Source organism: Myxine glutinosa, chromosome 5 (genome assembly GCF_964187855.1).
Source record: "Myxine glutinosa chromosome 5, kmMyxGlut1.1, whole genome shotgun sequence".
NCBI lineage: Eukaryota > Metazoa > Chordata > Myxini > Myxiniformes > Myxinidae > Myxine > Myxine glutinosa.
The window spans coordinates 19,525,248-19,549,360 of NC_136265.1; the positions used below are offsets into that span (position 1 = coordinate 19,525,248).

Below are 24,113 nucleotides of genomic sequence, written 5' to 3' on the forward strand. Positions count from 1 at the left end.
CTATAACTCGATACGTTACGCCCATGAAACGGCAGCATTTTCCATCCCGCTTGTCACATTCTCCTTCAAACACCGACCTTTTATTCTACTTTCCACTTTGTGTGTGGAAAGTTTTTATTGTCAGGCCAAGTCATGCCGGTGACTTGCTACAGGTACTATGTAAACCTGTGCTAACCTGTTTCATTGTACAACCTGGTTATTTACCCAAACACTTAATTTTCATTCATGCCCCCCCCACCCCCCCTTGGAGTTCCCTTCGGATGCATGCAAAGTTTTGGGATGATACATTTTATGGCTTTGGAGTTATGGGACACACACACACACACATCTCGTTTTTTCATTTCTTTTCCTCACAATTCTATCCCTCTCTTTCATTCACAGACATGCACACACACACACACACGCACACACACACACACACCCACACACAGACACACTTAATTAATTGTACAGTATCGGTTGTTCCTAAACTTAAATAATTTAAAGGATTGTTGTAAATGATGTTAATTTCACAACATCCCATATTCAACTTTATTTAAATTGTAAACCTCAAACATAGTGTTGTGGATATGAGAATGTTTTTTTTGTTGTGGTAAAATGTTGTTGTAAAAGGTTGTTGTAAGATATCACCCCTCCTCCCTCCGTTTGTGGTTGTATAAAGGTCAAAGGGCGTTCCCGTAGTTAGTCCATAAAACATACATGCAGGACACGATATATCTTTTTTTTGACAGTTATATCCTTATTATGTGTATTAGGATAAGGCTGTGTCTCCCATTAATAGAAATACTCCATTGCACCAGTGAAAGAGATAGATTCCCTTCCATTCCCATCACCAATTGGGTTTCCCAAATTCCCAAATTCCAATTCCCATCACCATCACCATCACCATGATCCAATTGCCGCCATTGGCCACGAGGCAGGGTTGGGGAGGAAAGGCGTGTCTCCACCTCGTCATAGAGGGGAGGAGTGAGCCAGCCCCACTCGACCAATCATGAGCCAGGGGTTTGGCTAGAGAGGGCGGAGGAAGAGCGATCGGGGAGGTTCGTAAAGGTTGAGGGGAGGGGGCCTATATAACCCCAGGCAGGGCGTGTCCAAAAAGAGATCCAGTCGAGCTTTGAAGAAGACAGGAGATGAGCTTTGGAGAGTGGCAAAAAGGTCCAAGGCTGAGTTGAGATACGTTGAGAGATACTCTGGGAGGAGTCAGGGAGATCCAGTCGAGCTTTGAAGGCAGAAGGGAGTTGAGCTTTTACAGAGGAGAGAGAACCCGTCCCACCAAGGCTCCACCAAGCTCCGTGTTGGCTCCACCAAGCGTTCACCTCCACCAAGCTCCGCGTTGGCTCCACCAAGCGTTCACCTCCACCAAGCTCCACGTTGGCTCCACCAAGCGTTCACCTCCACCAAGCTCCGCGTTGGCTCCACCAAGCATTCACCTCCACCAAGCTCCGCGTTGGCTCCACCAAGCGTTCACCTCCACCAAGCTCCGCGTTGGCTCCACCAAGCGTTCACCTCCACCAAGCTCCACGTTGGCTCCACCAAGCGTTCACCTCCACCAAGCTCCGCGTTGGCTCCACCAAGCGTTCACCTCCAGCCATCCACCTCCTGCCATTCCTGGCATTCCCCGAGTGAGTTTGTTCTGTTTGTTCTGTCCTGGGGTTAATTAAGTCTGTATAAGCTAAGGAATTCACTGTGTCACCTGCGTCTCATGTGCCTGTAAATAAACGCGACTGTTTTCTTTTTGCTTGTGTGATAATAATAAATCCAATTACTCTTCTGTCCGTCTTCTCGTTTTATTCCTTTTCCTCTCTACATTCGGTCGTTTTAGTCTTTTCCAGATTGGGCGGCTACGGCGCGATACGGCCAAAGTTCGGGTGGAATCGGGTGAGTTTTGTTCGGTCGCGGTCTTACACCACCGCTCGGTCTATAACATCTAACCGCGATCTGTAACAATAGTTTCTCCACCTAAAGCAAGAACGTTAACCCGGAAGCAATATTGACTAGTTTCCCGACTGCATGGATCATCAGCTGGGCACCGTTCCTCCTCGAGGTTTCGATCCTTTCAGCCCAGGACCTCTCCAACCGGCGGATCCACAACCTCGATCATGGATCCACATCAATAGATGGTACATCAGTAGATCCACAAACTCAGTTGCGTCCAGGCAGTCAGTCAACCCATCAATGCAACATCACTTATTCAAACTTTACTTGCAATAGGATAATGTTTTATCATATATTTATAACTTTCCTTACACACTCTATAATATAACACACACACACACACACACACACACACACACACACACACACACACACACACACACACACACACACACACACACACATTATCTTTTGTTGTTGTAGATTCACTTTTGTTGTCTCGATATCCATCAGCAGTTTCGTCGTTTAAGAAATCACATCATTTTTTTTCTTGTCTGGGATGCCCGCAGGTATAATGAAGCCTCGTCAAGCAGGATGGCGCGGACCGTGGAACAGCGAATAAAAAAATTAAAAAACCACCTTTAGAGGCCATTTTTCCCCGCAAGCGGGGGTTGGCCTTTTTCGGGAACCGTGGTTGTTGTTGTTTTTCGGTCCCCTTTTTGAAGCAATGTTTTACGGCCGGATGCCCTTCCTGACGCCAACCCTTTTTGCCGCCTTTAACGACAAGCAGGGAATTACCAGTGAACTGGTACTCAATTAGCCGACCTCGGAAGGATGACAGGCTGAGTCAACCCCCCTGGCGTTAATTCAGCGATCGACCGGGATTCGAACCCAGGATCCTAGGTAATCCTAAGCCGGCACCCTAGCCGCTAGCCCAACACCAGGGAACAGCGAATGAGGTCATCAAATCCACTAAACTCTCGCTTCGGGGGGGAAGGAGACAAAGAAGATCTGGAGGAAATGCTCATCAAATTTCAGGACGATGTGCCGCCCAGAAAGCGAAGAGAGTTGCCAGACACCACCCGAAACAAAGGCACCAGCGGAGTGGGGATTCTTTCGATCATTTAATAACAATTCTGAGGATAATTTTCATGGATTCCGAATACCGATGCAAAGAGGATCTCGGAAAAAGCTCCTCGATATGGGAGATTAGCTCTCACTGGCCAAAGCCATAGAAATAGATCAACATCTTCAGCTCTCGCATAAGCAAACAAGAAAGAGCAGAGATTGCATACCCTCGCCAGGATGTGATTGTTTGGTGTATTTTGTGTTTTATTGCTGATGTAGATTTATGTTCAATCCAATATAGTGTTGTGGATATTTTGGACAGTATGTGATTGATGAATCAAGAATTCAATGTCCAAAACCTTTTGTCAGAAGAAGGATCACAAATTTTAATTCCCGAGGAGGATATCACTTTTCGTTTACAAGGAAATACACAGCAAGAAACATGAAACCCTCATCAAACCAAGAACGTACTGTAAACCACGAAAAGCACACTGCCAGGTACACAACAAAATCCTAAATCAAAGTCCTCAGTGAAAATCCTGGTACAGTAGAGATGTACAAAGAAAATGTCACATCAAAACACCATCATGCATCTATCTATAATTCCAGTAATCTCTGTGTGTGTGTGTGTCTGTGTGTCTGTGTGTCTGTGTGTCTGTGTGTTTGTATGTTTGTATGTTTGTTTGTCTGTGACCGCTGTTTCTCGACAACTACCGGTCCGATATACTTGAAACTTGCCAGGTATATTGCTGGGGACCCGAGGATGTGCCTTTTCAAGGTTTCATATTAATTGGACAAGTAGTTACCGAGCTATGGCGATTTAGCCGTTCGCCGTTCGCTTTGGCTTTACGAATGGACCAAACCATTTCATGTAAATAGAGGGGGGGGGGGGGGGTTCTGTGGTCGTTACTGGCTTTGCGAATGGACCAAACCATTTCATGTAAATAGAGGGGGGGGATATAATTTTAGATATATATATAGTACGGGCATGCCCTAGGAAGTACGGGCATGTACGGGCATATATATATAGAAGTACGGGCATATATATATAGTACGGGCATGCCCTAGTAGTATACAATATCAATATACAGCAGGGGCGGATCCGGGAATTTCAAGATGGGGGGAGGGGGGGTGGATGAGACAAAAGCGCTTGGGGGGGGGAGGGGGGTTAAGAGGGGTCTGGGGTCCTCCCCCGGGAAATTTAAAAACTGATCGTCAGAAACGGCATTTCGTGCGTTCTCGGAAGTTTCTGCAGCTCCTTGCGTTCTTCCCTGGTCCAACAGTTCAGCAGATTCGCGATGACTCATGGTCAAAATAGAGGAACTGGTGAAACGACTTGCCCAGCTGTTCCTTCTGCTATAAATTAATGAATTTTGTAGGTGTGTGTGTGTGTCTGTTTGTGTGTGTCTGTTGGTGTGTGTTTGTGTGTGTCTGTTGGTGTGTGTTTGTGTGTGTGTGATGTGCACGCGTGCGGCATGTTTTTTGTCCTGCACACGAGTCCTGTTCCACTGGAGCTTTCTGATATGGAATTTCTGATTTGTGTAGTTCTCGCGAAATGATTGTTATGATCTCCTGAGTTAATTAGGCAAATTAACTACAAAGAATCCAGAAGAATTCCCATGTTTCTAAACGCACGCCATGTTAAGGTGTATAGAGCAGCTTAATAGGTGTTGGTCAAAGCCCGGCACCGCCATGCGCCGAGGTTGTGAAGCTCAAGGCAGGGGGTTCTCCCCACAAAGCCCGGCACCGCCATGCGCCGAGGTTGTGAAGCTCAAGGCAGGGGGTTCTCCCCACAAAGCCCGGCACCGCCATGCGCCGAGGTTGTGAAGCTCAAGGCAGGGGGTTCTCCCCACAAAAGAGATCAGATAGGACAGCGGAATGTGAATGATTTTATTAATGGTAAATTATGCTATTGTGGAATAGACGGCGCTTGTGTTTCTGAATGAAAATGTCACACACATCATGTGGGGATATGGTGACGTCATGGTGTATGTTCATGAGGGCCAGAGATGCCATCCGACATTCTCCCATGGAATTTCTCAGGTAGGTCTTCAGACGACGCAGGCAAGAAAATGAGCGTTCGGCCTCACAGGAGCCTCCAGGGAGGGTGCATCCAATATGGAGTAGGACTTCGATGGATGGAAATTCGTCTCCATCTACTGCGCAGAAACAATCCATGAGTGTGCTTGGAAGCGTGTTGTTGGCCTTCCTTCTCCAAAACATCTGCCAGTCTCTAAGCTCATGTATCAGTCCTGCGGGATGTTCTATGTCGTTTTTCCAACGCAACAGCTTCTGATGTCGGGCTGGAATGTCGCAGGTATCGGCGATTATTGCAGATGGCATCAGCAGAAATAGATCACTACCTTCCCGATTTTCAGCACAGAATCGGGGGTCCATTTCCTGGCTGAGGTGGTCGAGAAATGGAATGCACATGTTTCTGAGGTGGAAGAGCAAGGGAGTATTGGCGGCAGTGTTTGGACGAAGGATTTGTCGTTTTACAACTCTCGGCATTGTGACATCACCTCCTACATTGGCCTTGGCACGATCGAACCAATGAAATAATTCAGTTTCAGGATTTGACCGGAGTTGAGTGAGCGCATCCTTCTTGTCGTCAATCATAGAGTATTCCTCCAGCACATCCATGCCGTTGCGTTGCAGAGGGGGCGGGGGGGGGGGGGAATTGGGGAGAGGGGGGGAATTGGGGGGGGGGGGGTGGTGCACATGACTTTTATACTGGCTGGAATTGGGAGGAGCAAGTCAAAAAGGAGGAGCGAAGATGGGATTGGTCGCATGAAGAAAAGGGGAGGAGTATAGTAGGATTAGATGAGCAAAGTGTAGGTGGGAGGGATGAGGGCAGTGGGGATTGGTCAAATGAAATATTGGGGTGGGAGGCAGCTAAGATCGAGGGATACAATGTGATTGGTCGAATGAAATATTGGAGTGGGAGGGATATCCCGCTGAGTGGGGAGATTGAAGAATGCATATTAAAATATCCTTAATGAGGAAGATATGTTCTTTTGTTTGCATCAGACTTCGCGGAGCCAAGACTCTCCCAATTCTGCTTGGAGACTTCAAGGACAATGTGAAAGTCATTCACTTTACACGACGTGAATGTGAATGAATGAATGGCGTCAGGAAGGGTATCCGGCAATAAAAAAACATTGCCTCAAAAAGGGAACCATGATTGTCATGGGGCCTGCAAGGCTAAACCCTGCTCTCGCAGGGAAAAATGGCCTTACAACGATCATTCATTCATTCACAAAGGATATTCCTGTTTGGACTTTTTACCTTTTTTCACACGTAAAAAAGGCAGGCCCTGACTGCGGCCCTAAACCAGATATTCCTGTCACTCTGCCCTCTTATCAGTATATACAGCACGCGTCAGAAGTAACCTAGCTTCCACGGTCCGCGGATAACCCGATCAGGATAACCCCATCAGGATAACCCGGTCAGGATAACCCAGTCAGGATAACCCGGTCTCACATCATCCGCGTCCACATTCAACCGTGCATAAATTTGCATATTTAATGAAGTTCGTCTGTCACACTTTGGTTTCCGTGCGATAACCACGAAATAGTGGCTGATTTCCACAAAATTTTGTACACACGTGTCTCAGCATAACTCGATCAAGTTTGAAAACCAGCATGAACCGCACATAAATTTGCATATTTTTGGAGATCCATCTGTTCAGTGTGCCCCAACAGTTTTCCGGACGACAGACTGCCGGTAGGGGACATGTATTGCAGCGCAATAGTAATACTCAGAATGCTTGTTTACCAAGAAAGCCTCATTTTTCTACAATTTGCTTATAGAACTTAGTATTATAAAAACATTTTATTTCTATATTTGAGTGTATTAAAACATAACGCAATAATGATTTTCTGAATCATTATTCGATATTGCACAGAATCATTTATCATCTGGGAAGACCCGATCCAACATGACATAAAAAATGATTTTACCATTCTGTGGTTCTCCACAGAATTATGACAAGATGTGGTCTAACGTTGCCTCTTAAGAGTTTACGAACTCGAGCAAACAATTTTGATCAGGGTGCCAGAGATAATTCACCTACTTGAGAAAATCTCAAATTCTGTATGGAAGTCACAAAAAAAATTGCACAACAGGTGAGCAGGTTATAAACACACGCGTTTGACAGGTTGTGGCTCATATAAATCACTCGATAAATTTTACACTTCCACAATAGCTACCCACCCACGTGACTGATGACGTCAACAATTTATTCTCCCATGGAATTTTTGTGCAGGCCATGCTCAAGAAATTTCAAACTCCTCGGATCAAGCTTTATACTTGTGTAATTATGACGTCATAATGAAGGCACCGATGACATCATCATGAATATATGTTGTTCGCCGTGGGAGTGCTTGACAATGAGCCATGTTTCAATTTTTTTCCATGCAGTGGTTTTGGAGGTATCGAGGTGCAAAGTTTTTTTTCCTCAAGATGGCACCTGTACCACATGACATATGACGTCATAACTATCATTAAAAATTCTACAGGAGGAGCTGCTGCTCTGGTGAAAATTTCTTGGCAATCGGACCAACAATTGCAGAGAAAAATCATACTCATGTTCTGTGCAGACAGACAGACAGACAGACAGACACAATTCAACATGTCAGGTTTTTTTTTTCCAAGTAACTCGTGAGCCCCAATGCAATACCCTCTCCTCTGGCAAGGTAAGTAGAATAGGTAAGGCAAGGTAAGTATCTGGAATATATATATTGTTGCGGATCTCTGCGCCAGCCTTCTCCCCTGGGGGGATTAGTCCCCTTGTCTTTGACTGGCCGACGGGACCCGGGACCTATGAGGTCCTTCCCGGACAGCGCGAAATAGGGTCGTAGGACTAGAATCACTATTACCTAATTACTCGCGCTGCCCTGAAACGAGGAAACAAGCCCCGCACGAATCACGCGTGCTGAGACGCCAAGCGGTGCGTAGACGCGATTCGTGCTGTTTATATGGTGACCCCAGTTCTAGCGATCTCGTTCGTACCATGCTTAGCCAATGGAGAAATCACAGAAGCGGTCGAATTGGGAAGGAAGGAAGAACAGACTTTATTCACACTATTTACAATGATTCCGAGAAAACAAGGACACAGTGCAGCCTTAAAAACAGTCTTACTTAATCCCCAGGACAAACGGGCCCATCTCACACACAGTCACACTCACACGGGGCTTGCAGCTGCAGGATGACGTTCACCACGTCCAGGGATGGCTCTCGTGCAGCTCCCTCCGGCCTCCGGTTCGTCCCAGGCAGATGGTAAGTGGAGGGGCAGGAGCTCTCCGCATGTCGTTCGGCACACACGGGATAATACGGGGCGAACGGTAGGGTCTGGGCTATGGCGGTTGGCGGTTAACACTGGCGGCTATTGCCGCGTTCACTCGCGTGGCTGAATAGGTGATATTCGCCACTGGCGCATCTGGCTGCCTTTCCTTCGGCGCGTATGTAATACTGAGATATCGTGTAAATGCCCCCCAAAGCGAGCGCTGCTTCAGTCGAGTCCTGTTCACCACTCACTCGTGCTCTCTCTCATGCTCTGGCAAGTCTTCTCATAAGTCCTTTCCCAACGAGTCCTCCTGGTAGCAATGTCCTCCTTATGGGCTTTGTGCAAAGGCTTTTATAGGCACGCCTCGCGAACCTTCTAGCACTTACCAGACACGCCTTCCCACACCCTATCACACCAGGCCCTTAGAGCCCTGGTTGGCTGGTGGCCCTTACCGTCATCGCCTCTGACGCGCTCCTTGACGCCGCCCCACCCCGACCCCACGCTCCTCCCTCTTCTCAGGCCTACCTCGTGTTACTCGACTAGCGAGCGAACAAAGGGCAGCGAATGCTGCTGGCAACCAAAGCGTAACAAAATGCTGCAGGCAGCCAAAGCGTAACAAATTGAGGGATCAGCCAAATGGGGCGCGGGATCAATTATGCCCATGGAGGTGGGATTGGAGGGTGGACGCAAAATGAAAGGACCTAATCTCATGGGCTTTACACAACGCAGATATTACTAGGGGAAATGGCCTATTCTTACACATACTATGACATAACTAATACTCTAAGGTGGCCTACGTGTAGCTCATGGACTAACTATGGGGGGCAACCCTTTAACCTTTAATGATCAATATGTGCCAATCTCAAAACCGTAGCAATATATTCCAACAATACGTATGTGTATTGTAACGGATTTGGGAAACCGTGCACTGTGTGTGTAATTCATTACCTGTTCACCGCTGTTCAGCTCCATACCCAAATAAGGTAACAAGACCATGGCATTGCCATATAAGGCCACAAAACAGAGCACGGGGGCGGTACCCAAACGGCCGAGGGCGTGTCACACCCCCGCTTGAGAGATGCGTGCAACAATCGCACAAAGAGAGTACATGCTACTGGGCTGGTACGAGAGGCTGGTACGAGAAGCTGGTACGTGCTGCTGAACTGTTATGAGAGCGGGGTGCGTGCTGCTGAGCTGGGTTCGAGGCTGGAGCTGGGATCGAGGTACTGGAGAGGAGAATCCCAGTGTTACCGACAGAGAGAGAGAGAGAGAGAGAGAGAGAGAGAGAGAGAGAGAGAGAGAGAGAGAGTCGTGGGTCGGAACGGAACCTCGCCAGATGAACGAACCTCCTGCCATTCCTGTCATCATCCCCGTGTAAGTCTGACTGTCGTCTGTCTGTTTGTTCTGTCTGGGGAATAAGTTAAGCCTGAATAGATAAGCTAGAATTGCACTGTGTCTTCTTCTTCTGTAAATTATTTTCGTTTTCTTTCCTTCTCCCTTGGTTTCTTTGATTGTGTAAATAGTAGTTAATAAATACCTGTTATTTCCTACCTTTGCCTTCTTCTTCTTCCTCGTCCGATCGTCCTTGTCTTTTCCATCATTGAACACCTGTGGCACGATTTGGCCAACCGCATATGAATCGGGTTTAGTCAATTGATAAACGGCTCGCGCCGCAGTCCGCTTCGCTCGGCGTAATCCATTAACGCTGCGGCTCGGGCAGAAGTTATTCCCTCGTTCCCGGCTGGCGGCAGTAATTAGGTAAGTAGCGAACCCCTAGGCCTACGGACCCTACCTGCCGTCGGTCCGGTAAGGACGTTGTAACTTCGAGGACCACGTCGGTCAGTCACAGACAAGGGGCTTAATCCCCCCTTGATAAGGGGAAGAGGGGCCGACGTTGAGATCCGTAAGAATTGGTGTCAGGAGTGGGATTCGGACCCGAAGTGCGCTTAACGCACTCAAAATTACGAGCGGCCGAAATTATTATTAATATTCCAAATTAAAAATCGTGCCATGGATGATCAAGGCGACCGGATGCCGGTGGGGGAGTTACAGAAGGGTTAGAAGCAGCCCAGGACCCCAGGGAAGAGGTGGGAGTAATGGAGGAGGAGCGCAATACGCATTGGGTTGCAGAGGGTTCAGGCGCACAAGATGGCGCCCTCGCGCACAAGGTGGCAGCAGCACAAAATGGCGGCTCGCACGTGGTTGCGGCAGCCGAGCCCACAGTGCCAATGGACTTTGGCCTATTTATGACGCATTTCATTGCATCAATGAAGGGTGACAGTAGGGGATTGGATGCAATGATGGCTCCCCAGGGAATCGACATGGAAAGAAGGAGGAAGGAAGCAAGGGACAACCCGGAGGGATATCGGGAGCAAATAAACGCCAACATAAAAAAATGGGGGAGATCGTAGACCGCATGGGAGGCGGGAGAGGCACATCGGTGCACGACGAGGTAAAGCAGGTCGAGAAGCGCTGGTTGAGCGAGGCAGAGCAAAGCGCGGGTAAAATGACGGGTGTAGAGATCGCGACCCGGGGTATGGGAAAGCCGGCGACCGCCGAGGTAGGAGAGAAAATTTTATTCGGACCAGCGGTCGTCAAGGGAAAGAAAAAAGAAATTAAGTCCGAATCATTCAAAGCCGTAGTGGAAATTGGAATTGGAGAGACCACAGATGTAGAAAAGCACTCGCGGCAGGGAGGAATGGAAATTGCCCAAAGTCTGTGCTCACATCACAATGCTGTGCTTATTAACCCCAATAAAGATTTTCAGGTGTTGGAGCGAGGAGGAAGAAGAATTCCCCAGGTGAGTCGGCCTGTATATTGTGCGGGGAGATTTTGTAGAAGGATGTTTGGCGACAAAAGAATTTTCACGCGCTTGGGATCGAGAAAGCATCCGGGCGTTGGTGAAGGGTCCCTTGTGAGTGGGGTGAGTGGAAATGGCACGCTTGTGGAAAAAAAAGTGTGCATCGGGGAATGAGCGTGTTACAAAGTGTGAGGGTGAAACCAAGTGCAAGCGAGAATGCACGTCGGAGTGTACGGAGTGTGACACGGAGAGTGAGTTGGTGGTGGCGCAAGTGCGAGAGGGCACATCGGAGCACGAGTGTGAAACCGAGTGCGAGCAAGAATGCACGTCAGAGTGTACAGAGTGTGACACGGAGAGTGAGTTGGTGGTGGCGCAAGTGCGAGAGGGCACATCGGAGCGCGAGTGTGAAACCGAGTGCGAGCGAGAATGCACGTTGGAGTGTACAGAGTGTGACATGGAGAGTGAGTTGGTGGTGGCGCGGGTGCGAGAGGGCACATCGGAGCGCGAGTGTGAAACCGAGTGCGAGCGAAAATTCACGTCGGAGTGTACGGAGTGTGACACGGAGAGTGAGTTGGTGGTGGCGCGGGTGCGGGAGGGTACATCGGAGCGCGTGATGGTGAGTGTTACAGAGGATGTAACCGGAGAGTGTGCGCAAGAGTTGGCGCGAGAGTGTGCGGTGATGATTGGGTGTGCGGAAGAGTGCACGCCCGTGGTGGTTACGGAGTACGTAACGGGGGAGGGTGCACGTGAGAAGTGTGCGGACAGCGAGTGGTGTGTAACAGAGGAGTGCATGATAACAGAGTGTGCTGTCGGAAGTGAGAATGAATGCGACACAAAGAGTGAGAGCGATACGGAGTGTACATGCGAGGGTGAGAGTGACCCAGAGAGTAAGGTGGTGGTGGAACGTGTGCGAGAGTGTACACCTGAGTTAGTGGTGGCGCGTGTGCGGGAGGGCGCACCAAAGCGCATGATCGGGTGTGCAGAAGAGTGCACACCCATGGTTGTCACAGAGGATGTGACCGAGGAGTGGGCGCGAAGAGGTGTGTTGATGAGGTGTGCGAACGACGAGTGTGTGCCAAGGTGTGCGGTGGTCAGGTGTGTGACGAAGTCTGTGAGCGTAATGAGTGTACCTGGGTGGTGTGTAAGAGAAGGTACAATGACGGAGTGTATGGAGACACCTGGATGTGTGAATAAGGCGCGAGCAATCGGTGCGCGGTGCGCTTTGTTGGATGCGAGGCTCGGCGCAGATTGGTGCTGTGTCGCTTCTCTTCGAAGCGTCGTTGCCGATTCGGGCATGGCCCCGCCCCGCACGGTCGAGTCCGGGCTTTGCCGGGCAAAGCGACCGGTCCGGTTCAAGGGCAGGTAGGAGGGACCGGAGCGGCCGCTCCCTTGTGGTTGCGGTGTTCCGGCCGGGCGAGATTGAGCCATCGGGCCGGAGACCGAAAGGTTCCGCGCCATGATGGTGCGTGGAATCTCGGTCCGAGCAAACCGCCTCCCTTGAACCGAAAGCCGGACGGACTCAACCTGCAGGTGACCAAACCACCCAAATTCATAGCTCGGCTTTGTGAAGCCGAGTTTTAATAATGTAACGACGCACCGAGGCTCAGATATAGTGGACTGTGATGGTAATAGTGTTTTGGATCCGAAATTTGGAATAGTGAATAGGATTGGCAGAAATGATTGGCAAATTGATGGGCAAAAATGATTGGCAGTGATTGGCAAATTTTGATTTGCAGGAATTTGATGGCAAAATTGATACTGGAAGATGCCCGATGTGGTGGGATGGCAACTCTGCCATCCCTCACAACACGGGGCACATGAGCACTAGTTATGGGGTTTGGCAGTGTAAGCTCGCCGAGGGAAGGTTTGGATAATTGTATAGGGATCTAGAGAAGATTGACCATAGGTAACTGGAGATTTAAGTAGCGACATTATACCTGTAGTGGGGACGTAGAGAGTAGGGTAGTTGGATTATAACGACGAGGGAGCGCAATAGTATAAGGGGCGACTGGGAAACGCGAGTTTCAGAGGGGAGTAGGTAGATCAGATGATGCCGTGTGTGTGAGAATCGTGATATCGAGCAAATGAGGAATTGCTAGGCAATGCTCGGGAAGGATGTGTGTGTGAGCGTGGGAAAATCTGGGTGCCTGAGGCAATGGTTTGGAGAGTTAGAAGTGTATGGTGAAAAGTGCGATTGTGGGTTGTATTGAGCATGGAAGTGTATGGAGCAGTGTATGAGGAATAATTGTGATTGTGCGTTGTATTGTATTGAATGAAGAAGCCTGGGAGGAAGGAGGGTGCAGGAGGCACCAGGTGTGATTGCACAGGTGTGCAAGTGAACAGGTGTATGGAGCAGTGTGTGACTGAGTAATGGTGATTGTGTGTTGTGTTGAGCAAATGGTCCTGGAGGAAGGAGGGTGCAGGAAGCACCAGGTGTAGGAGTGATGGCACAGGTGTGCAAATACAGGTGAGCATGGTGGTATGGAATAAATGGTCTGGAATATATGGAGTATGGAATGGATGGTGTGGAGTGAGTATGGTGGAAACTGTGGAGTGGAGTGGTTGGTGCGAAGGGAGTGTATGGGGAGGATGGACCCCATCACGAATACCCGGGGAGGGTAGTTTAAGAGTTAGGTAGAGGGTACAGGTAAATTGTGGTTGGATATTGGCATCTGTGGTGCGTGTGGAAGAATGGAGTTTGGATGGGTGCATTAGTGACGTGGAAAAGACTGGGCGTGTGGCCTGTTAGAGGGATGGTTTGTTGAGCGCTCCGCCACTGGTAGTCTGTCGGCCAGGTGGGCTCTGGGAGCCGTTAGAGTTCAATGGGGCCCGAGGATCCAGAGGAAGGACCCGGGTAGGCCAGTGCCAGAGAGGGCACTGAGGGGGTAAGCGCCAAGGAGGGCCTTCCCCAGGTAGATAGGTAGGGTGAGGAGCTAGGTAAGCTCGGGTGGCAACTTCAGTGGCGGAGGCGCACAGGTAAGTAGACCTGTTAGGGGAGCCACACGACTCCGTCCCGAAATTGTGCAAAGGCACAGGGAGTTGAACCGGGGGAGTGAGACCCCAAATTGATGAAGCACCACAGTTTGGTCATTGGGAATTTGGTTCTTAAAACCGCATAGAGTGTAAGATGGCCAATGGATTGGCAGGGAAAGACCCCGGGTAGTGTAAAGTGTATTAAAATCATTTAGAGGATAGTTAGGATTAAGAATCTCCTTGTACCATCTACATCCACTCACCTGGGGTGACAGAACTCCACACCGTGCCATGGTTTGTTGTTTTTATTTTTCTGTGCAAATGTTTGGATTATGAGACGCATCATGACGTGGGTGTGACATTGTGCTTGATGTTCCATCTCTTCCTCCTTATGAGAAATTGATGAGGAATTTGGATGATGGCAAATTTGGTTAGAGGGATTGTGACGAATTTGGTATTAGGGGAGATATGGGGAAAACGTGACGCTAGAGACGAATTGTAAATTGTTGTAAATATGGGTAAGGGCAAGGGTGGAGTAGGTGACAGGGGGGGGGGGGGTGGCGTACGGTAGGGACGAGCTTTCTCACTTCGCTCTCCGTGCGCACCTCACCTTGCATTGCCTTTGTTGATGTGTACCCTTGTGACCTTACCCCTCGCTAACCTGTCTTCTCTGTCTTCCTTCTCCCAACCGAGGATCGTGCTCTCTGGGCACTGAGGGGAGCGTGCGGGGGGGCCGTGTCGGTGTGCCCGAAATTTCCGCAACCAGCTGCCTGCATCCACGCACCACTTATGGACCCCAGTCTGTGGCCAAGCACCACTTATGGACCACAAGTTTTGTGGCATGGCCCCTCTGCTGGGACCGGCCAGGTTGGCCAGAGGAAGATCTTGCTGGCGGACCTCGGTGAGGTGGCACCAAGCCATACAGGTGAACCACCCATAGTCGGCCCCTGTTGGCCATAAATAAAAAATGGACGCGTTGTGTGCCTTTTTATTATTGCAAATAGGCCGCAAGCAAGAAGAACAAGAAAGACAACATCAGGAAGAACAACGGCCAGCAGAGGGAGGAGAGAAGAACAAGATCATCAGAGTGTTGTTTTTTTTTAATTGTGATGAAATGTGGGCAATGAGCACTGGATGGTGCTTTGGTGCTTTTCTGGTGCCGATTGGTGCTTTTTGGTGCTCTTTATTGGTGTTTATTGGTGCTGGTGTGTCGTTGCAGTGCATGCTGTCTCCTCCCCTCCCACAGGATTTTCTTTTTGTTTCCCCCAAAGGAAATTACAGGTCCTGGGTTGCAGTGTAAATACAATTAGCGTCACTTGTAAATAATGCTCCCCACCGTTCATGTATAGTTTGAAAACCATTCCGCAATTCGGTTATCCTGTGGGCGTGAATCTGCTAGGTAGGGTGCAATGCAACAGCGGGACATACTTATTTGTGTTTTAAAACTGTCACACTCAGGGTCAGATTAATTGTAGAGGGAATTACACCTGCGTGTCATATTAAGTAAAGTTTTATAGGCCCGGGACGTGCCTGGAGGATGAGGGTGCAGTGTAACGGATTTGGGAAACCGTGCACTGTGTGTGTAATTCATTGTAAAAATACCCCCATTGTAAATAATGTAATGATTCTTTGTAAATACCTCCATTTGTGTAAAGGTCAAAGGTCGTCCCCTTAGCTAGTCCATGTACAAGCACGTAGCCAATCATAGAACCTCTCTATAGTTATTTATTTATTCTATGTTAGTTTAAGGCTCTGTTTCCCATTAATTGACTCTGCATTTGCACCAAATGAAATAAGATAGGTCCCCTTCAAGGATTGCATTTCCCAGCCAAACTCTCCCTCTCTGTGCAAAACCGCTTGACAAGCGTGGGGTGCGCACCCTCTCAACTGGCCCTGGTTTGGAAGCGGCGTTCGCCGCCATAGTGAATATGTGCTCCGTGCTCTGTTTGGACAAGAAGGGCGGGGTCGCCGAGAAGAGACAAGCCCATGGCGCGCCACGGGGGCGGGGCTGTTCAGCTCCATGCCCAAGTAAGGCTACAAGCCTGTGGCATTGCCATATAAGGCCACAAAACAGAGCACGGGGGCGGTACCCAAACGGCCGAGGGCGTGTCATGCCCCCGCTTGAGAGATGCGTGCGACAATCGCGCAAAGAGAGTACATGCTACTGGGCTGGTACGAGAGGCCGGTACGAGAAGCTGGTACGTGCTACTGAACTGGTACGAGAGCGGGGTGTGTGCTGCTGAGCTGGGTTCCAGGCTGGAGCTGGGTTTGAGATACTGGAGAGGAGAATCCCAGTGTTACCGACAGAGAGAGAGAGAGAGAGTCGTGGGTCGGAACGGAACCTCGCCAGATGAACGAACCTCCTGCCACTCCTGTCATCACCCCCGTGTAAGTCTGACTGTCGTCTGTCTGTTTGTTCTGTCTGGTGAATAAGTTAAGCCTGAATAGATAAGCTAGAATTGCACTGTATCTTCTTCTTCTGTAAATTATTTTCGTTTTCTTTCCTTCTCCCTTGGTTTCTTTGATTGTGTAAATAGTAGTTAATAAATCCCTGTTATTTCCTACCTTTGCCTTCTTCTTATTCCTCGTCCGATCGTCCTTGTCTTTTCCATCATTGAACACCTGTGGCACGATTTGGCCAACCGCATATGAATCGGGTTTAGTCAATTGATAAACGGCTCGCGCCGCAGTCCGCTTCGCTCGGCGTAATCCATTAACGCTGCGGCTCGGGCAGAAGTTATTCCCTCGTTCCCGGCTGGCGGCAGTAATTATGTAAGTAGCGAACCCCTAGGCCTACGGACCCTTCCTGCTGTCGGTCTGGTAAGGACGTTGTAACTTCGAGGACCACGTCGGTCAGTCACAGACAAGGGGATTAATCCCCCCTTGATAAGGGGAAGAGGGCCGACGTTGAGATCCGTAACAGTATATATACCTACATACATACAGTCATGGCCAAAAATATTGGCACCTTTGCACTTTTTTTCAAATAACTCACAATTTTCCCCAAAAATATGTTGAAATTGACAAAAGTATTTGGTCTCCACAATTATTTATTTCACTGTTAATATTACAAAACCTTTGTTTTTGATTCACAACTTAATATTTCCTTTTAAATCAGAAAATAAAAAGAAATGGCATTGACAAAATTATTGACACCCTAGACTTAATATTTGGTAGCACAGACTTTGGACAAAATAACTGCAGTCAAGCACTTCCGATAGCCACGAATGAGCTTCCTCCACCTCTCCACCGGCAGTTTGTCCCACTCTTCTTGTGCAAACTGCTCCAGTTCTCCCAGATTTGAAGGGTGCCTTCTCCCAACTGCTGTTTTCAGATCTCCCCACAGGTGTTCAATGGGATTTAGATCTGGACTCATTGCTGGCCATTTCAGAACAGTCCAGTGTTTTGTCTTGAACCATTCCTGGGTGCTTTTTGAAGTGTGTTTGGGGTCATTGTCCTGTTGCAAGACCCATGACCTTCGACAGAGACCCAGCTTTCAGACACTTGGTTGAACATTGTGCTCCAAAATGCCTTGATAATCTCCTGATTTCATGATGCCATGCACACATTCAAGGTACCCAGTGCCAGAGGCAGCACAGCACCCCCAAAACATCACTGAACCTCCTCCATGTTTGACTGTAGGGAAGGTGTTCTTTTCTTTGAAGGCTTCATTCTGTTTTCTGCAAACATGGAGATGATGTGCTTTACCAAAAAGCTGTAATTTGGTCTCATCTGTCCACAAGACATTCTCCCAGAAGGAATTTGGCTTGTTCAGGTGTGTTTTAGAAAACTCGAGTTGGGCTTTTTCAGCAGTGGGGTCCTCTTGGGTCTCCTACCATAGAACCCCCTTTCATTAAGTTGGCGACGGATGGTGTGAGTTGAAACTATCATATCTTGTGTCTGAAGGTCAGCTCAGCTTGAATCTGTTTGGCAATTGATTGAGGTACTTTCTCCACCATTCAAACAATCCTTAGCTGCAATCTTCGATGAAATTTTATCTTGCGGCCACGTCCAGGGAGGTTGGCTACAGTGCCATGGGCCTTAAGCTTCCTGATAACATTGCGTATGGTGGACACAGGAACATCAAGGTCTCTGGAAATGGACTTGTAGGCTTGACATTGTCCATGCTTGGCTACAATCTTGTGTCTGACCTTCTCAGACAATTCTCTGGTTTTCTTTATTTTCTCCATGCTCATTGTGGTGCACAGCGTGACACAAAACAGCAGAATGACTCCTTTTCTCTATTCAAACTCGGTGAATGAGTGATTTTTATATAAAAGGCACCTGCAACTCACCACAGGAGTTCAATTCCAAAGTAAAGGATAATCACCTGCTTGAAATCTAGTTCTTTCGAACAACTTCCTAAAGGTGCCAATAATATTGTCCGGGCCATTTTAGGATTTCTGTGTGGAATAAGCTAAGATTTAGTAATTTTTTCAGCTTTTTTGTTTTCTCCCACTGCAAACCAAAGAAATACATTTGTGGATACCAAAAGATTTTTTATTTCAACAATTTTCTGGAAGGAATGGTGCATTATTTGAAAAAAGTGCAAAGGTGCCAATATTTTTGGCCACAAATGTGCATACCCCCCCCCCCCCCCCACCCTTCTCACCTGGGTACTCCTGTTAGTAGGTTATAACAATCAAAATGTATTCCCATGCATAAAGAAAGAGGAAACAAAGAAAGAAGAAGAGAGGGAAAAACCAGATTAGGCCGGCACGAGAGGGAAGGAGTAGTCAGCCAGGGCTGGAGGGTGCTGCTCATGTAAAGGACCGGGCGACCTGAGGGAACCCCTCGGAATCTGGTCATTCCCAAGGGAGGATCTACAGTCCGGTGGTCCTGAAGATGTCAGAAGAGGAGAGACCCAGATGATGAGGATGTGAGCGGTATTGTAATTGTATCCTCCCGTTTCAACTCAAGGCCCGGTCGGGGATCCAAACTGGAGGAGGTGCAGCGAGAGTTCTAATCAGCACGGCATTCAAGGCAGGCCCCACAATAGGGCCCCAGGCAGCCCCAGCGGTAGGCCCCAATGCAGGCCCAGCTGTAGGCCACAATGCAGGCCCAGTGGAAGGCCCCAATGCAAGCCCAGTGGGAGGCCCAATGCAGAGGTACGGCAGCAAGAGTTCGATCAAAATCAAGCTTCAGGTAGAGGCGGACGCAGAGGTTTAATCAGGCACAACCTTCAGGTGGAGAGATTGCAGATGGAAACTCTACAATACACGAAAAGGCACTCCGCAATGAGCCCACCTCCAAAATGGCCACTGTTCGAAAGTCTCTGATGTTATGCGTACGATATACGTGAACGTTTCCTGCTTTGCTTATGAATGTTTTCTTGCAATATGTTGATGCCATGTTGGTGTAGTGCGAGCCTGTAATTCTTACTTTTTTCTCTTAATTTGCACCGGAAAGGGAGGAGACTACCGGCTTCTTGCTGATGGCTCGTGTGAGCGAGTTGATTGCCGCCATCTTTGCCTTGTTTTATTAAATGTTGTGCCGAAAGGGAGTTTCGTGTCTCGTCTTGTCCGAACCGTTTGATCACGGCCCTTTTCCTGGATCCACTGTTCTCTATTATCCTCCGTATTAGCTAGCCTTTACCGTAGGATTCCCGAGCCTACTTTTCATGGTCCTTCGAGCCGGATAACGAACAGCTGGACAAGGAAATCATGAACAAGAATATCGCCGCTACCCGGACTGCCGATTGTACTCAAACAGCAGACAATACCAGCGACATTAGCCCGGTTAGTCCTTTCAGCACTCATGGCATGAATCCATTTGTCTCTGTTTCGGTGGCCACCGTCAGCTCCGCACCTGTATCAGCCACCGAATTACCGGGTCCGGCCATCATCAGCACTGGCAATGAATTAACAGCGTCTTCCCGACCCGAAAGGAATATACGTATCCCTGAACGTTTGAAAGACTATGTTCTTAACTACGTACCTTCAAACACGAGTGGTTCTTCCCTTAATCAGGAGTGTGGGCCGAGTTATTCTTACCGACGACATTCGTCAGGAAGCCACCGACCAAAGACTGCCTCACTATGCAGTGCACATAGCTCACGACGCAGACATTGTTCCAGCTACAGCCGTACATCCATTACATCCCAACTCAGTGGTATACAATCGGCTATTCTCATGGAAAAACGAAAACGGTATGAACTGGAGGAACGAACATGTCAAGTTGGGGAGGATGAGGGAGCTGAGAAACGTGGACAGCAGCTGCAGGATGAAGTCCTTCAGGCTCAGGAGATGGAGCACCAGGCTCTGAGGGAACGCGAGGCCTTGTCCATCCAGCTAACAAGACAGAGACGTCTGAGGAAGGCCGATCAGGACCTGGAGGAAGCACGGTTGATAGTGTCGTTCTTGGATGCAGGAGATGAAGCGCCTAACTCTCCAACCGGGCGTCCAACCGTTACCGCCCAGCATATGATTCTGTACGGTGGTGGAGCGTCATGTACTCCCTCAGTTCAACCAAACAAACCATTGCCAACGCAGCTGCCGCTACTGCGGCCAGAGCCGGAAATTGCCATCACTGCCGACTTACAATCCACATCCACTCCTCGATTAATCATTAATGACAATCCATCACCGAAAGAGAAGGTGAAGCAAACTCATGCAACTGCATATTCATCGGCCACCACAGCTCCATTCCAAGCTTCAAATTTTCATCCTAACATGTTACCATGTCATCATGCACCCTATCTACCACCCTCGACTTCACCACATGGGCATCCAGTTCACCCATCTGAGACGCCTGCAACACCCAACCTCATGGACCTATTAATAGCTTCATCCTATGGCGTACCAAAACCGAGTCTGCCTTATTTCCAGAGTGGCAGAGAAAGTGACTTTGCCCTTCTCAAGCTTGCATTGGATAGCCTGATAAGTAATCACACCTACTCGTCAGAGGAGGACAAATATCAAGTACTCTTAACACACCTTAAGCTACCAAGTGCATACAAACTTGTTCAGGCCTACATGCATGATCCGAAGCCATACACGGTGGCCTTACGGGCCCTGCAGGACAAGTATGGACAGCCAAGGCAACTCGTACAGAGCGAAATTGGTGCCATCATGAACATGGCACCAGTGAGGACTGGAGATGCAGAGGCCTTTGAAGAATTTGCTCTCGCAGTGCACTGCCTTGTGGGTATGTTACAATCCCTCGAGGGTGAGCATGGATTTGAACTATGATGTGGCTCATATGTAGACAGGCTAATTAGCAAACTGCCACCGAGCTATCGTGATGGATTCATTGAGCACTACATTAACCAAGGACTTTTAAACGCATATTCTAATCAGACCTACACGTTGCACCATCTGGCAGCTTGGCTGCAGGTGAAGGCCCGAGCTAAACGTATAGCGAACCAAGCTGCTGTCCTCTACAAATGTGAGGGCCAGGGATTAGAGAGAAAGGAACAGCATTCTTCATCTTTCAAGAAGAAAGAATCACAGGCCTCGGTGTTTCACAACTCTGAGTCACCAATAGCTGACACAAGGCTACAGCCATTGCGTAATATTTCTTCAACAACCAAGACCAAGCCTTATTGTCCTCATCGTGACTCCAGTGATCATTACCTCGGTTCCTGTGCGGAATTCAAGAAGCTTTCCACAGACCATATTATTAAGTGGATAAGGGAACATGACCGTTGCTGGAGGTGCGGTCGGTCACACCCAGCTGATCGCTGTACACTTAGGAAGCCATGCGTTGCTTGCAACGAGTTGCACCTAACCATCCTACATGATGCAGCGCAGAGATCCTGCGATACCGTCCTAATGACAGGCTCCGCACCATCTGCAGTGTACCTTGACAAGGCTTCCCGTCCACATGATGTCCTGTTAAAGGTCGTAAAGGTGCTTCTTCATGGCCCACAAGGGTCCAGAGAGACCTATGCCATTCTAGACGATGGTTCAGAAAGGACTATGCTTTTGAATTCAATAACGGAGTGGCTGAACCTGGTGGGTAAACCTGAAGCATTACTGCTCAAGACACTGTGAGAAGATACGTTGCAGTGTACCTGGGCTTCTGTCAAGCTTCAGATATCATCGGTCGAGAACCCGAACCAGAGGTATGGGATAGATGCAGCATTCACTGCCACAATCCTGTGCTTATCTGAGTATTCGTACACAGTGGCCGATCTTCAGAAACGGCACCCCCACCGAGCTGGGATACCACTCCCTTTGATTAACAAGGCTCAACCAACAATATTGATCGGGTCAGACTATCCGCACCTCATCTTACCAAAGCAACCTGTGCGATTTGGCCCCAAGGGTGCTCCAGTAGCAGTTTGTACCAACCTGGGCTGGTCACTACAAGGACCGGTCAGCGTACTAGAGCAAAGTGATGTGACTGAGCTCCGGAAGTCAACTTTCTGTGGAACAATGTCGGTGGGCATACAGGCCTTACCTGACCCTTCACAGTACAAGACTTGGAATGCTCTGGTTGTGGCTGCACAGCAGTGTCCCAATGGGGTGGCCTACGATCAAGACTATCCTACCTTAAGCGCTCACCAGCGTGGGGAGATAGAGAATCTTCTGCTTCAACGCTCACAGTACAATAGTTTTCCGGACGAAGTCCAGATACTTGCCACGGGTAGGGATTTACCCATCAGAGGTCGAGTGGCATCTCTCTCACCTGAATATGACCGTACCCTTGGTCTCATCAGAGTAGGAGAAAGACTACGCCGTGTGGATGTCCTTACACAAGATGCTGTGTGTAATGAAAATGTATCTAAGTTGAACCCAGGTGTGATGCTCTCTCCATCCGCTGAGAGGCATCTATAAGAACTCGGATGGCCATCGCTCCGAGACACTCCTGCGACATTTATTATATGACATGTAGAACTCGAATGGTGCGTATACTTAGATAATCTAGGCTTGCTTGCATTGATTGATAATTACTGAACTATCTCCATGATTCCATGATTCTGATATATTGCATGATTGTACTTTTACAGGATGTGCCAGAGATCAAATTGTCATTAAACCTACCATCAGGTCAAAGTTGTGGAACTCACTTTCATTACAATTAATGACAACTAGCCGAAACCCATGGAACATCCACGGAAGGGAGGATGTGGTGTATGGATAGAGTGTACCATTATGGATGGCATAGGGGATTTGCTTGTCTGAGTAAGAGTTAGGAAGAAAGATGAGAATGAAGAGTGCGTATATGAACAACGATCGCCGACACCGGCACAAATGCATGCTTTGGATTGTCCACTCAGTGGACGGCTTGCTTTCGCCTTCGCCTGTCCAATCAGCGGACGGCTTGCTTCGCTTTCGCCCAGCAGATGCCAATACGATGGCATCGTAAGATGGCGTCGTATCGGCAGTTAATCAGATGCTTTTGGGCCCCAACTTCGGCTAATTCAGATTTTTCGAGTATGGCTGTACGTGATAAACAAAGAGCGCGGTTCATAGATCGTAAATCCATTAGTGCCATGGGCATCGGGTCACTGGGATAACAGTCGAGGTGGATAACAGGGATAACAAAGTCGAGTCCTTACGCTATTATTATATAGATTTTGTCTTGCCGTCTGATCGAGAACGAGAGGCGAACGGGAGCGACATGGCAGGACACAGAATGATCCAGATGCCGCAATTCACAGCCGACCCGCAAGCAGCGGACGCGGGTGCGGAGCTGAAACATTGGCTGAAAACCTTGGATAATTAATCAATTCAAGGCCCAGGAAGCTGCCGTCACCAATGAAACGAAATTGGAGGTACTACAAACAAAGGTGCATCACAACGTGTATCGCGCGATTGAACAATGCGTGACGTACGATGCGGCAGTAGCAGAGCTGAAGCGTATTTACATCAAGAAACGAAGCGCGGTTTATTCCCGGCACCTGCTCGCAATACGGAAACAACAGCCCACAGAGACTTTAGATCATTTCGCGCAAGAGCTCCGGCGTCTGCTGACCAACAGTGCACCGGAGGTGTGGACACACGAACAAGTTCGTGATGATCTTGTGCGTGATTCTTTCATCTCAGGACTCAGATCCCCAGTAGTCAGACAAAGACTTCTTGAAGAAGCCGACTTGACGCTCGCTGAAGCCCTGTGGCTGGCTCACGTCTATACCCAAGCACAGGAACAATCCGACACGTATGA

At 48.7% G+C, this 24,113-nt stretch overlaps 1 long non-coding RNA gene across 1 annotated transcript in view; it reads left to right on the plus strand.

The window, feature by feature from the left end:
* The first annotated feature begins 36 nt into the window (after positions 1–36).
* Positions 37–24,113, plus strand: part of LOC137427889 (uncharacterized) — a 28,972-nt gene continuing 4,895 nt past the window's right edge. Inside the window, exon 1 of the long non-coding RNA XR_010984601.2 lies at positions 37–152. This is a non-coding gene — a long non-coding RNA (uncharacterized LOC137427889). The remainder of the gene's footprint in view (positions 153–24,113) is intronic.